This window comes from Macaca fascicularis, chromosome 1 (genome assembly GCF_037993035.2).
Source record: "Macaca fascicularis isolate 582-1 chromosome 1, T2T-MFA8v1.1".
NCBI classification, from domain to species: domain Eukaryota; kingdom Metazoa; phylum Chordata; class Mammalia; order Primates; family Cercopithecidae; genus Macaca; species Macaca fascicularis.
In genome coordinates, this window is record NC_088375.1 from 9,001,286 (window position 1) to 9,015,539 (window position 14,254).

The window sequence follows — 14,254 nt, forward strand, 5'->3', positions numbered from 1 at the left end:
GGAGAGGAAGGGAGGGGAGGGGAGAGGAAGGGAGGGGAGGGGAGGGGAGGGGAGGGGAAAGGAAGGGAGGAAGAGACAAAGGGAGGGAGGAAGGGAGGGAGGGAGGGAGGGAGGGAGGAAGGAAGGAAGGAAGGAAGGAAGGAAGGAAGGAAGGAAGGAAGGAAGGAAGGAAGGAAGGAAGGAAGGAAGGAAAAGATTAGCGTATTTCTTTCTTGCTACTACAAATCTGAGATCTCTGGTTGGTCCAAGGGTAGTGAGTTATTTCAATTGATTTCAATTGATTGTTCACAGTCAGTTACAGACCAAATTCCTTGTTTTACTCTTTCCTTCTTCTCTCTACTACACTTGAGTAACTTTTAAAAATAAGTAAATACAAATATTTGAGACCTCGAATGATTCTGAGATAGAATTGAGATTGCTGATGTGCCTGTGAAGATGCCCTTAGCAACAGGTATCTCCCGTCCCTGTCCCCACCCATCCTTCACAGCCCACCTTGGTTTCTGCCACTGGAATTGCTCACCATTTCTTGAATGTGTCAGGATCTTTCACAGCCAACCATATCTCTGAGGCAGAAATCAGGTTTTCTGCCAAGAACGACCTGCCTTTTCCACCTGGAAAACTCCTACTTAACCTTCACGTGCTGCTTCAAATGCCATCTTTCTAGAACGGGGCCTTCTTCCACTTGTGCAGGTGGAGTTTATTGCTTCATCTGTGTTCCCAGAGCACTTTGTACCATCTGTGCCAGCATTCACTGTGTTTGAACTGAGAATTCTCTTTGATGCATTGTCTGTCTGCTCCCTATCTCCAACGAGAACGTAAGTTCTCCTAAGACATGGACATGTATTCTTCTTAACTGGGTAGGCCTTGTGAGTATTAACCCTTCTTTTTTTTTTTTTTTTTTTTAATGGAGTCTCACTCTGTCACCCAGACTGGAGTGCAGTGTAGCGATCTTGGCTCACTGCAACCTCTGCCTCCTGGGTTCAAGAGATTCTCCTGCCTCCCGAGTAGCTGGGATTACAGGCATGCGCCACCATACCTGGCTGATATATCTATTTTCTGTAGAGATGGGGTTTTGCCATGTTGGCCAGGCTGGTCTCGAACCCCTGACCTCAGGCGATCTGCCTGTCTCGGCCTCCCAAATGCTAGGATTACAGGTGTGAGCCACCGCGCCCGGCTGGTATTAACACTTCTTGAATCCCTTACTACATGTTAGCTTTATCATAATCTAACAAAAGTTCATAGAATTTAAATGAGGCAACCTCTGGGCTTAAATCATAACTCCATCTTTTTCTAGAAATTTCACTGTGAGAACATTTGGTCCCTGGCCTATAAAACAGTATCACACAGGCTGAGAGTAGTGGCTAACACTTGTAATCCTAAGATTTTGGGAAGTCGAGGTGACAGGATCACTTGAGCCCTGGAGTTTAAGGCCAGCCTGGACAACATAGTGAGACCTCATCTCTACAAAAAATAAATAGATAAATAAATTAGCCGAGCACGGTGGCACGCACCTGTGGTAGCAGCTACTAGAGAGGCTCAGGTGCGAGATCACTTCAGCCCAGGAGGCTAAGGTTGCCGTGAGCTATGATTGCACCACTGCACGCCTGCCTGAATGACAAAGTGAAACTGTCTCAAAAGAAGAAAAAAAAAAAACCGTAAATACAACCAGCTCAAGGGGTACTTTTTGAGAACCGAGATTAAATGAGATGATACATGAATTTTGCCTGAAAAAGTCCTGCCATGAATATAACAGCAAAAATGATGATAAAATGGCTCTAGCATCCACTCAGTCCCCATTCCATGCTGGGCATTGCCCTAGCCCCTTTACAACCCACGTTGTAAATATCATTAACCCTCCATCTTAACAACTAGGAACCAAGCCCACAGAGGACAAGTGAGCCAGTCAGTGCCACATAGCAATCACCCAGCAAAGCCAAGACTCATACCCAGCTGGGGATTCTACCACACATACTCTATAATGTTCTCTTACATAGGTGCCTGATATTTTATCTCATCCTCACCAAAACTCTTCGATTTTCCTCACCTCACAGATGAAAACACTAAGTCTCAAAGAAGTAACTCGCCCAAAATCACAGGGCTACGGAGCGAACAACTCAGACTGCGCCTCTGGAAAGTTTAGTGGATTTTATTGCCAGTGTTTTGTGGCTGTCTCCAATAATCACTGATGGCTCTGAGTAAGGGAGAAGGAGGTGGTGAGTTGCAAAGTAGACACTCCGCAGGGTTGAAAGGCTGAGAAATGCCAAGCCAGTGGCAGGCTTCTCTCTGCATGGATCTGCTTAGTAGAGCAGCAAGGGTTCCAGAAACAGAATCTCCTAGATTGGTATTCTAGCATGACATGAGCTTCTTGGGATGTTGTCTCTACTTAATCCTAGCTCATCCCAGAAGTAGGCACAGGCAACAGGGCCACCATGCTGGGAACAAGCGTAAGAAGAAGAGAGCTTGGTATGTATGAGTCTACCGCATGATGCTATTGCTAGGACAAATTTGGAAACGGAAACAAAAGGTCACGCATATGGAACCCACCCCCACACACACACATCCTCCTCCTGGCTCTATGACAGTAGAAGATGCAAAGGAAGGAATTAGAGTGGGGTGAATTTCAAAAACTATAGCCTTATAAAAGGAAACCAATTTTGAGTTAAAGGAAGGAATGAAAGGAATGTAAGGCTTTTTTTTTTTTCTTTTTTCTTTTTCTTTTAAATGAGCTCAGAGTATCAAAAGGGTCCAGTGAAGAGCATGGAAGATTTAGACTGGGCCTAGACGAGACAGGATCGGGACAGGATTAGACAGAGGGGAGACTTATGTGTATTCTGTAAATGTCAGAGCCCATGGTGGTACCTACCCTCCAGAAGGAATAAGAAAAGAGAAGATGAAAAGTGCTGAAAGCAGGGATTAATTCAGAACAGTGACATGCATTAAAAAGTCCATTGGAGGCCAGGCATGGTGGTTTATGCCTGTATTCCCAGCACTTTGGGAGGCCGAAGCAGAAGGATTGCTTGAGCCCAGGAGTTCGAGACCAGCCTGGGCAACATGGCAAAAACCCATCTCTATTAAAAAAACAAAAAAAATTAGATGGGCTAGGTGGTACACATCTGTAGTCCCAGCTACTAGGGAGGTTAAGGTGGGAGGATTGCTTGAACCTGGGAGTTTGTGGCTGCAGTGAGCTATGATAGCACCACTGCACTCTAGTCTGGACAACAGAGCAAGACCCTATCTCAAAAAAAATAAAGAAAAAGTCCATTGGTTCCTCTGCTTTGCTACACAGACAGTTCTGCTCCTTCAGAGGCAGACTTTCACTTTTCAGTGATTCAGTCTTAAAATTAGATAGCAAGTCTCAAGCTGAGCGGGGCAACGTCTAAATGCCTATCATAAAGATTTTCTTAAGCAAAAAGAAACACTGTACGAAACTGCATTCACAATTTTCTAAGACTCCTGTCTCTCAGAATCCAGACTTTGCCCACACCGGAGCTTACATTTTCTCAAAGGTGTTAGCTGAAGGTGAGGTTTGAACAATGTGCTCCGGGAAAACACATACCAAGCAGAAGTAGCACATATATTAAAGCTGCCTGTTGGGTCTCTTTTCACAGAAAGCAAAGCTAAAATAAGGGCTCAGCCTTAAGATCTGTCACCAACCACGTATAGCACAGGAAGCAAGCTGGAACTGAGATTAAGATCTGTGACATGCTCTGCTACTTATAGACTAGGGTGCCTTGTTGGTGCTTAGAATGGGAATTGACTCACCCGTTAGTAGACCATATAGCCATTATGGCTACACTCATTATCATCATTTAAAAACAAGGTCGGCCTTCACGTGCAGTGCTTCATCCCAAATATAATTCAAGAGAATAAAGTAGAGAATTTGAACAAGTCATTTCTAAAGACCATGTCCTTAAATCAACACAACAATTGGGACTTAGAAGCCAGGATATTTATGCATAATATCCATGTATAGTCCCATAGAAGGATGGTTTAGGTTCTACTACATATTTTTTATCTTCTGAAGCTATGGATAAAGGGAAAGTTCCTGTGAGAACCCATAATCTCTTTGCCTTTGAACATACTTGTGAAATGCTAATACATGTGGATGCATAGCCTGTAATGATTATTCCAAAATAGATTTAGGGACTTCTGCATAATAGGCACAGCAGTTAGGAGCAGGCATTTCAGAGTTTAACATACCTAGATCTGAATAGCTTCTCTGCTAATTATTATGACCAGTCTCTTTATAAAAAACACACCTGACAAAACGTCCAAGGGGTGTTAAAGATCAAATGATATGTGTAAAACCCCCAGCAAAGTAAGAACTCAGAAAATGGTGACTATTAGCATTAAACAGGTCATTAGAGGGTTTAGTTTGACTGTTACTGGTGAGGCCACACCATTGGTAAGAGTTGAGAAACGAAACCAATTTTCATCACCTAGCTCAGTACTCTTTAGCTGGATTTTAGTCTCAAATTATTATTAAATGTCAGTTTGACCTTAATTAAAGCTTTGATCCAACAAGGTTGTAAGCAAGATATGCCTTCCCTGTTTTTCTTGGTCTCACGTTGTAAAAACTTTCCTCATGCTTACAGGCATTGCTTCTTGTTCATAATTAATGAGCGTATGGGATGGACTGATGTCTTGTTTCATCCATAACCATTTTCCTTCTGTACACAGAAGACACTACCCAGTTTCCACCCAAGTTATTTGTTGACTATGTCTGATGGCTGGCTGAAGGATTGCTTGATGGCTGGAAGAAGGATTGCCGTATCTATAAGCAACCATGATCTTTGTACCTTGATATAAGCTTCTGTACAAAATTTTTGTTCACATCCTTAAAAGTGAAAACATATTTCAATAATGGTTAATCATTTAGCTAAAGGAGCATATAACCCTTTAGCAAATACAACTTAATTAAAAATCCATTTTATCTGAAAAGGAAGTTGTGTTATTTTAACCTATCAAGAGATTTTAATGGAGTAAGTGCTATATCAGAAGAGGACAAAAAATACTTAATCAACATTAGCATTTATACATATCAGATTGTTTTCTCTAATGTTATTGTTACCTTTACTGTAACCGTATTTGTTTCCACCTGTACTTGGGGGAAAAAAAAACACAAATGCTTTTTTTCTTGAAAAATCTATAAAGATTTCACTCCTCTCTAATTTCAAAAATTTACCTCAAAGAATTTTTAATTTTAAAATGTAAAGCTATTACAATTAATTTTCCTGGAATATATTTTGCAGGGGTGAAATTTTAAGACGCCTTCCTGAAACTCCTTCTATTTGGAAATGAACACTATTCTGAGAATTCTTCTGCATAATTTGAAATGACCAGCAGAGGGCAGAGCTAAAAATTTGACACTAGAATCCCTGTGCATGAATGAGAAGAAATTTCCAAAATGAGGCTGAGGAGTTCTATTTTTGACTGAAATTTAGCACCTCGGTTGCTATATTTGCTGAGCTTAGAGACATGCCAAGAAGAAATGTCAACCTAACATTCTCTTCAGTACAAATGGGGAAAATAAAAATCAACAGTGCAATAAAATAATTTAATGCAGTACAAATGCTAGAATTAACCAAAAACAAAGAACTGAAATAATGTGACATAAATAGTAGCTTGCTCATTTTATGCACACATATGAGGTGCAACTAAATAACTTACAAATCAAATACTTGGTGATAAAGGTAGACAAAAATATCTGTAAAAATTAATCTGTGAAAAGTAATTTTATCTGTATCTGTATGTGCATTACATAATAACTTCTTAATCTAGAATATAAACCTTACAGACAAGTTTCTTGCAAAAGTTTTCCAAATTTTTGTAGGGTTGTTTGAAACTTTGATAAGTACAAAAATGGTTATTTTATTCTCCACATTCTGTAAGTTCAATGTTTTACAACCCCTTATATTTCAAAAGCACATTTCGAAAAACGTGTTAATATATAAAGGAAGAAGCAAAAGGAAGAAAAACCCTGGGGTTTAGGCTTATGGGTATAGTATATATTGAATAAGATTACATTTAATATACAGAGATTTTTTTTGTTTTTTGTTTCTTCGAGATGGAGTCTCGCTCTATCGCCCAGGCTGGAGTGCAGGGGCATGATCTCGGCTCACTGCAAGCTCCGCCTCCCGGGTTCACGCCATTCTCCTGCCTCAGTCTCCCGAGTAGCTGGGACTACAGGCGCCTGCCACCTCGCCCGGCTAAGTTTTTGTATTTTTAGGGGTTTCGCCGTGTTAGCCGGGATGGTCTCGATCTCCTGACCTTGTGATTCACCCGCCTCCGCCTCCCAAAGTGCTGAGGATTACAGGTGTGAGCCACTGTGCCCGGCCAATATACAGAGATTTTATTCAGCAACATATCTGGGCATGAACATCTGCATTTTACATCTCAAGTTTTTTCAAATAGAGAAAAGGTTAAATAGAGAAAGTTCTTGTAAGAAATAAAAAGTGGTGTTAATTCCACCGAAAATTCTGTTAACCCCAACTGGAGACAAACTCAGTCTCAGTCTCTCTCTCTCTCCTTCTCTCTCTCTCTTTCTCTTTCTCTCTCTTTCTTCCTCTTTCTCTCTCTCTCTCTCTGTCTCTGTGTCTCTCCGTGTGTCTCTCCATGTGTCTCTCCGTCTCTCTTGGCTGAGCAGTTTCTCAGTTACACACAGGAAGTTAACCAAAGTCATAATAATGATCAATCCAGGGAAACTGTTTTGTTATTAAGGCTTAGCTCTGGCACAGCACTTCTCATGAGCAGAGCTGTATTGTAACTCTTGAGAATTCAAAGGTGAGTGAAATAAAAGACAAGAGCAGCTTCCATGGCGAAGTAGCAACTAACATTCACAGAACACACTTTCTAGAGCAAGACTTTCCCAAATCTGGCTTATCAAAAATTCATATTCCCAGAGCCCAGTCTCAGATCTAGTCAATCAGACTTTCCAGAAGCAGAGCCCAAGAATTTGCATTTTATAAATATTGCCAGGTAGCACAGTAACACGGAATAGCATAAGATGAAGCTGCCGACCTAGCCAGGAGGTAGCTAAGGGAGGTCCCTGTAGATCACAAATAAGAGCTACAGTAGCACCCTAGGGTAAAGCATCTCCAAGTGTAACAAGATTGGACTTGGTTTTTAAAAATCAGGGCCAGGTGCAATGGCTCACACCTGTATTCCTAGCACGTTGGGGGGCCCAGGTGGGAGGATTACTTGAGTCCGGGAGTTTGAGGCTGCAGTGAGCTATGATTGCTCCATTGCACTCCAGCCTGGGTGACAGAGAGAAATCCTCTTTTAAAAAGAAAAAAAAAAAAAAATCACTCTTTTGTGGAGAAGGAACCAAAGGGAGCAGAGTGGACCCATGGAGACTAATTAGGGGACTACCGCTTGAGACCAAGCTCAACACTAAGGTGACTTGGACCAGAGTGATGGCAACAGAAAGAGACAAAAGGTCAACAGATTGGCTATGGAGGGTGGAAAAAGGGCACAAGAAGTAGAGTCAGCCTTTGTGGGTTGGAATTCCATCTTCTGCTGCTTACAAAACGATCGACTCTGGGCAAGTTACCCTAAGTCTCAGTTTTCACATCAGAAAATGGAAGTCAGATTAACTGAGTTATTTAAGTTAAGACCAATTAATTGAAGTGATCATGTTAAATACTTAGCACAGGGCTTGACCCTCAGTCAGTACTGAATGTCATGGCATGAAGAAACAAGAAATTAAAAGCCTCAATTTTCTATGACTCGTTCCTCCACTCCGGCCAACTAAACTGGAAAAAACCAAACAGACCCACTTAGATTCACTAATCTGCATTCACCATGGGGTCTCATTGCCCCGTCTTCCATCTTACCCTGAGGAGAACATCATCCTCCATTAGTTCTTTACAGCTTATCTCCAAAATGAGTCTGAAATTCCCATTCTATCAAGATTCCATTTTAAAGAACAGACCCTATAACAACTGTCAAGTGAAATGGTACAATAACGATACTAGATTGGTGTTCACTTATTTGGGGGCAAGTTCCTAAATAAACTCAAAACAGCCTATAAGGAAAGTGAATGTTTTCTTACTACATAGTAAATTAAGCACTTACTCTTCACTATATACTATTTATTTTTATTTTTATTTTTTGAGACAAAGTCTCAGCTTACTGCAACATCCGCCTCCTGGGTTCAAGCGATTCTCCCATCTCAGCCTCTCGAGTAGCTGGGACTAGAGTTGCATGCCACCACGCCTGGCTAATTTTTTGTATTTTTAATGGAGATGGGGTTTCACCATGTTGGCTAGCCTGGTCTTGAGCTCCTGACCTCAAGTGATCTGCCCACCGTGGCCTCCCAAAGTGCTGGGATTACAGTGTGAGTCACTGTGTCTGGCCATACTTTTTTTTTTTTTTTTTTTTTTTTGAGACAGAGTCTCGCTCTGTCGCCCAGGCTGGAGTGCAGTGGCGTGATCTCAGCTCACTGCAACCTCCGCCTCCTGGGTTCAAGCAATTCTCCTGCCTCAGCCTCCCAAGTGGCTGGGACTACAGGCACATACCACCAAGCTCGGCTGATTTTTTGTATTATTTTACTAGTAGACACGGGGTTTCACCATGTTAGCCAGGATGGTCTCGATCTCCTGACTTTGTGATCTGCCCGCCTTGGCCTCCCAAAGTGCAGGGATTACAGGTGCGAGCCACTGCACCAGGCCATACTATTTTTTTTTTAAATCATTTTGAACGTGGCATATGTAGACCCCATCTTTCAGTTACACAATTGACACCCGGGAAGAAGAGTGATTATATGTACCAACAGATGTCACCCTCAAAGACCAGCTAATTGATGCATGAAGCTCAAAACCTGTCTCCTGAGCGCCCCTGTCTGCAGGGGATTGTGTCAAATGTTGTAGCTTTCTAAGGCTCATAACGCAAGGTTTCTGCCTCGACCCGTGGCCTGGCTTCGGCTGCCATCTATTTTGAATATGAAAATTGCCTCATTGTCCCAGCGCCCTCACTCACACCTGTGATTCCAGCACTTTGGGAGGCTGGGGCAGGAGGATCACTTGAGGCCAGGAGTTCAAGACCAGCCTGCACAACACAGCCAGAGCCTGTCTCTACAAAATATATAAAAATGAGCAGAGTGTGGTGGTACATGCCTGTGGTGCTCGCTACTCAACAGTCTGAAGCTGCAGTGTCATATAATTGTACCACTACACTCCAGTCTGAGTCACAGAGCCAGACCCTGTCTCAGAAAAAAAAAAAAAAAGAAAAAGAAAAATTGCCTCATTGTAGTAAAAACATTAGGTGCATTTCAAATACAATACTAAAGAAAAAGTTTTTCCCATATACACACACACACACACACAGATACACACATACATATATATACGCACACATATACACACACACACACACACACACACACACACACACTATGATGTACCCATGAAAATTAAAACATAAAGGGCAGTAGCAGCAGAGGTGGAGGAGGGAGGCCGGGACAAGACGCCAGTGCAGCCCCCAGCGGCGGCTCCCCAGCAGCGCCGACAAGAAGTCAAGTGGCAAGGAGTGGCAGGATGCCGGGGACAAGGACAAAAAACAGGAGCTGTCTGAGGAGGAGAAACAGCTTCGAGATGAACTGGAGATGCTCGTGGAATGACTCGGGGAGAAGGACACATCCCTGTGTTGACCAGTGCTGGAGGAATTGTGAAGGCAGATTCGTTCTTCTACAACTTCTATGACTTCAGTGCCCAAGCCTCTCAATTTCTGCATCCACACTACGGCAAACTGAAGGAAATCTTTGAGAACATGGGCCCTGCGGAGAATAAGCATTTTGCTGCTGCTATCATCTCTGTTTTGGCCACGGCCGTGAGTGGGGAGCGTGAGTGCCTCAGGTATCAGCCAGTAGGCTCCCAAAAGGAGTTGGCGTCATGGGGTCATGAGTATGTCAGGCAGCTGGCAGGAGAAGTGGCTAAGGAGTGGCAGGAGCTGGATGACGCAGAGAAGGTCCAGCAGGAGCCACTGCTCACTCTGGTGAAGGAAATCATCCCCTACAACATGGCCCACAATGCAGAGCATGAGGCCTGCAACCTGCTTATGGAAATTGAGCAGGTAGACATGCTGGAGAAGGACATCGATGAGAATGCACACACACAAAGGTCTGCCTTTATCTCACCAGTTATGCGAATGACGTGCCTGAGTCTGAGAACTCAGCCCTACTGCGTTGTGCCCTGGGTGTGTTCTGAAAGTTTAGCTGCTTCCCTGAAGTCCTGAGATTGGCCTCGATGCTCAATGCCACGGAGATGGTAGAAGACATCTTCACATCCTGCAGGGATGCGGTCGTGCGGAAACAGATGGCATTCATGCTAGGCCGGCACGGGGTGTTCCTGGAGCTGAGGGAAGATGTCGCGGAGTATGAGCACCTGGCAGAGATCGTGTCCAGTGTACCGCTCAACAGCAACTTCTTGGCCGTAGCTCAGGAGCCGGACATCATGGAGCCCCAGGTGCCTGAGGACATCTGCAAAACCCACCTAGAGAACACCAGGTTTGGGGGTAGTGGCTCTCAGGTGGACTCTGCCCGCATGAACCTGGCCTCCTCTTTTGTGAATGGCTTTGTGAATGCAGCTTTTGGCCAAGACAAGCTGCTAACAGATGATGGCAACAAATGGCCTTACAAGAACAAGGACCACGGAACGTCGAGTGCGGCTGCATCTCTGGGGATGATTCTGCTGTGGGATGTGGATAGTGGCTTCACCCAGACTGACAAGTACCTGTACTCCTGTGAGGACTACATTAAGTCAGGAGCTCACAGGCAAAGTGAACTCTGGGATCCGGAATGAGTGTGACCCTGCTCTGGGACTGCTCTTAGATTATGTCCTCCACAAAGCAACACCATGAAACGTAGTTCCATCTTTGGGCTAGGCTTGGCCTACGCTGGCTCAAATCGTGAAGATGTCCTAACACTGCTGCTGCCTGTGATGGGAGATTCAAAGTCCAGCATGGAGGTGGCAGGTGGGACAGCTCTAGTCTCTGGAATGATGGCAGTGGGGTCCTGCAATCGAGATGTAACTTCCACTATCCTTCAGACCATCATGGAGAAGTCAGAGGCTGAACTCAAGGACACTTACACTCGTTGGCTTTCTCTTGGACTGGGTCTCAATCACCTGGGGAAGGGTGAGGCCATCGAGGCAATCCTGGCTGCACTGGAGGTCGCGTCAGAGCCATTCCACAGTTTTGCCGACACACTGGCGGATGTGTGTGCATATGCAGGCTCTGGGAATGCGCTGAAGGTGCAGCAGCTGCTCCACATTTGTAGTGAACACGTTGACTCCAAAGAGGAGGAGGAAGACAAAGACAAGAAGGAAAAGAAGGACAAGGACAAAAAGGAAACTCCTGCTTTCTTTCTGGGAAAGAAACATGGGAGCGCATCAGGGAGTGGCTGTTCTGGGGATGGCCCTTATTGCTATGGGGGAGACTGGTGCAGAGATGGCACTACGAACCTCCGGCCACTTGCTGAGATATGGGGAACCTACACTCCGGAGGGCTGTACCTTGAGCACTGGCCCTCATCTCTGTTTCAAATCCACGACTCAACATTCTGGATACCCTAAGCAAATTCTCTCATGATGCTGATCCAGAAGTTTCCTTTAACTCCATTTTTGCCATGGGCATGGTGGGCAGTGGTACCAATAATGCCCGTCTGGTTGTAATGTTGCACCAGTTAGCTCAATATCATGCCAAGGACCCCAACCACCTCTTCATGATGCACTTGGCACAAGGCCTGACACATTTAGGGAAGGGTACACTTACCCTCTGCCCCTACCACAGTGACTGGCAGCTTATGAGTCCAGTGGCCATGGCTGGGCTGTTCACTGTGCTTGTCTCTTTCCTGGATGTTTGAAACATTATTCTGGGCAAATCACACTATGTATTGTGTGGGCTGGTGGCTGCCATGCAGCCCCGAACGCTGGTTACGTTTGATGAGGACCTGTGGCCGTTGCCAGTGTCTGTCTGTGTGGACCAGGCAGTGGACGTGGTGGGCCAGGCTGGCAAGCCCAAGACCATCACAGGGATCCAGACACATACAACCCCAGTGTTGTTGGCCCACGGGGAACGGGCAGAATTGGCCACTGAGGAATTTCTTCCTGTTACCCCTGTTCTGGAAGGTTTTGTTATCCTTCGGAAGAACCCCAGTTATGATCTTTAAGTGACCACCAGGGGCTCTGAACTGCAGCTGATGTATCAGTGGGCCATGCCTCCTGCCGCCAAGGGTGGACACGGCTGCAGACTTCTGGGGGAATTGTTGCCTCCTGCTCTTTTGTTACTGAGTCAGATAAGGTTGTTCAATAAAGACCTTTATCCCGCCCCCCAAAAAATATATAAATAAATAAATAAATAAGAAAAGGTTTTCTCCACTTGTCCTGTGACCCTGGGACCATGGCTCAGAAGTCCTCTTGTCCAACCGTCTTCAGTAAATATAATCAAAATACAATTAATATTTACCAAAACATGAGGTAACTTTCAGATTCAAAATAGCTCAGTTCGTTCTGGTCTTTAATCTCAGCTATATTTTGGCTTTGCACTAGCAGCTTTGTTTTTTTCAGACACCCTCTTTTCATGCTCCTGACTGGGTCCGAAGGAGCCTCAGTACAGCCTAACTAGGACCATGAGCAGCTCAATATCAGAAAACAGTGATGACAATGAAGCCACCGTACTCCTACCTACAGGCTTAAACACAGCCCTCTTGCAACTTCAAAGCTACAGGGAGACTCTGATAGATTTATGATCTGCACCCAAAGCACATCCCATCAGTCTGATCAAAACTGTCCTCGTCTCATGTAGCTACTTCCAAATGAATCAGTGTTGCCAAGTTTTTCCACACAAAGCATCATGGGAACTAAGTCTAAATTGCCTTAGAAATTGTGGCTTTGAGCATCTGGTTCCCCCAGGCCAAATGTCCCAACTCAACCACCCAACTTCCGAGGACTTCCCTCAGAAGCCCCATGTGAGCCCTGCCCAACGTGCCACATAGACACATTCTCTCCTGTCCTAAGAGGAGACAGTGAAATCCAGTCTCAGCAACTATCCTCTCCCCTTCATTTCACTGCACAAAATGCAAACATAGGAGACACTTAAAACTCTTCAAAGTTCTCATTTCACCATGGTATTTAAAGTACAGGGCTGGGCGTCATGGCTCACGTGTGTAATCCCAGCACTTCAGGAGGCCACGGCGGGTGGATTTTCTGAGGTCAGGAGTTCAAGACTATCCTGGCCAACCTGGTGAAACCTCGTCTCTACTAAAAATACAAAAAAGGTAGCTGCGTGTGGTGGCGGGCACCTGTAATCCCAGCTACTCAGGAGGCTGAGGTAGGAGAATCGCTAGAACCCTGGGGTGGAGTTTGCAGGGGGAGGAGTTTGCAGCGAGCTGAGATCGTGCCTTTGCACTCCAGCCTGGATGACAGAGAGAGACTCCATCTCAAAAATAAATAAATAAACAAACAAACAAATAAATAAAATACCATCGTCTGTTATTTTTCATGCAGATTTCTCATGCAGATTATCATGCTAAGCTCCACTCTTGTCTTAGGCTGTCTTCCATCTTTGAATCCCTAGTATTTTCTTAAAAGCATCCCTTTGAATGCCTAGTATTTTCTTAAAAGTAAATTCTAAAAATGTCCAGGATTCTTCATAACACATAACACCTTCATAACACATTGACCTGACCCAGAAGTGAGGTAATTAGTTTATTAAAGAAATATTTGTTACCCAACTACATTTAACGAATGCACAGGGCCTTAGCTACCAAGAATATGAGGAAAGTTAGACTCTGTTTTAAATGAAAAACAATTTCCTTTTCTAATATAAGGCAGTGTGGCGTGGGAAAAAGCAAATTGCCCTGAACAGCAGGAGACTAAGATCCTGGCTCTGTCAAATCTATTTTGGACAGAAAAGTCGCTTCACCTTTTGAGCTCCAATGTCCTCGCTTGCCAATTTAAGAGAACTGGACTATATTAAATACTTGCTAAGGTCTTCTTCAGTTTTGATATTTTTATTATTCCCTCATAAAACAGCAAATTAGTCAAATATGTACACTGTGCAGACACATGGCTTGAAATAATTAAAACAGGAAAATTCTTCCCATATCCTGGGATAGGCTGTGTTTGATAGCGGGAATCAGGGAATACCATAAATCGAAAACTCCTGCTAAATGGAAGCGACTCCCCCCCATCCACAGCATTTAACCTGGACATCAGCTGCTCTACATATAAAAGCCTGTAAATAGCATGAATTAAAAA

At 44.2% G+C, this 14,254-nt stretch overlaps 1 protein-coding gene and 1 pseudogene across 3 annotated transcripts in view; one reads left to right on the plus strand and one right to left on the minus strand.

The window, feature by feature from the left end:
* Positions 1–14,254, minus strand: part of FMN2 (formin 2) — a 398,539-nt gene that overhangs the window by 333,644 nt on the left and 50,641 nt on the right. The window lies entirely within an intron of this gene.
* Positions 101–12,322, plus strand: LOC141410110 (26S proteasome non-ATPase regulatory subunit 2 pseudogene; annotated as a pseudogene).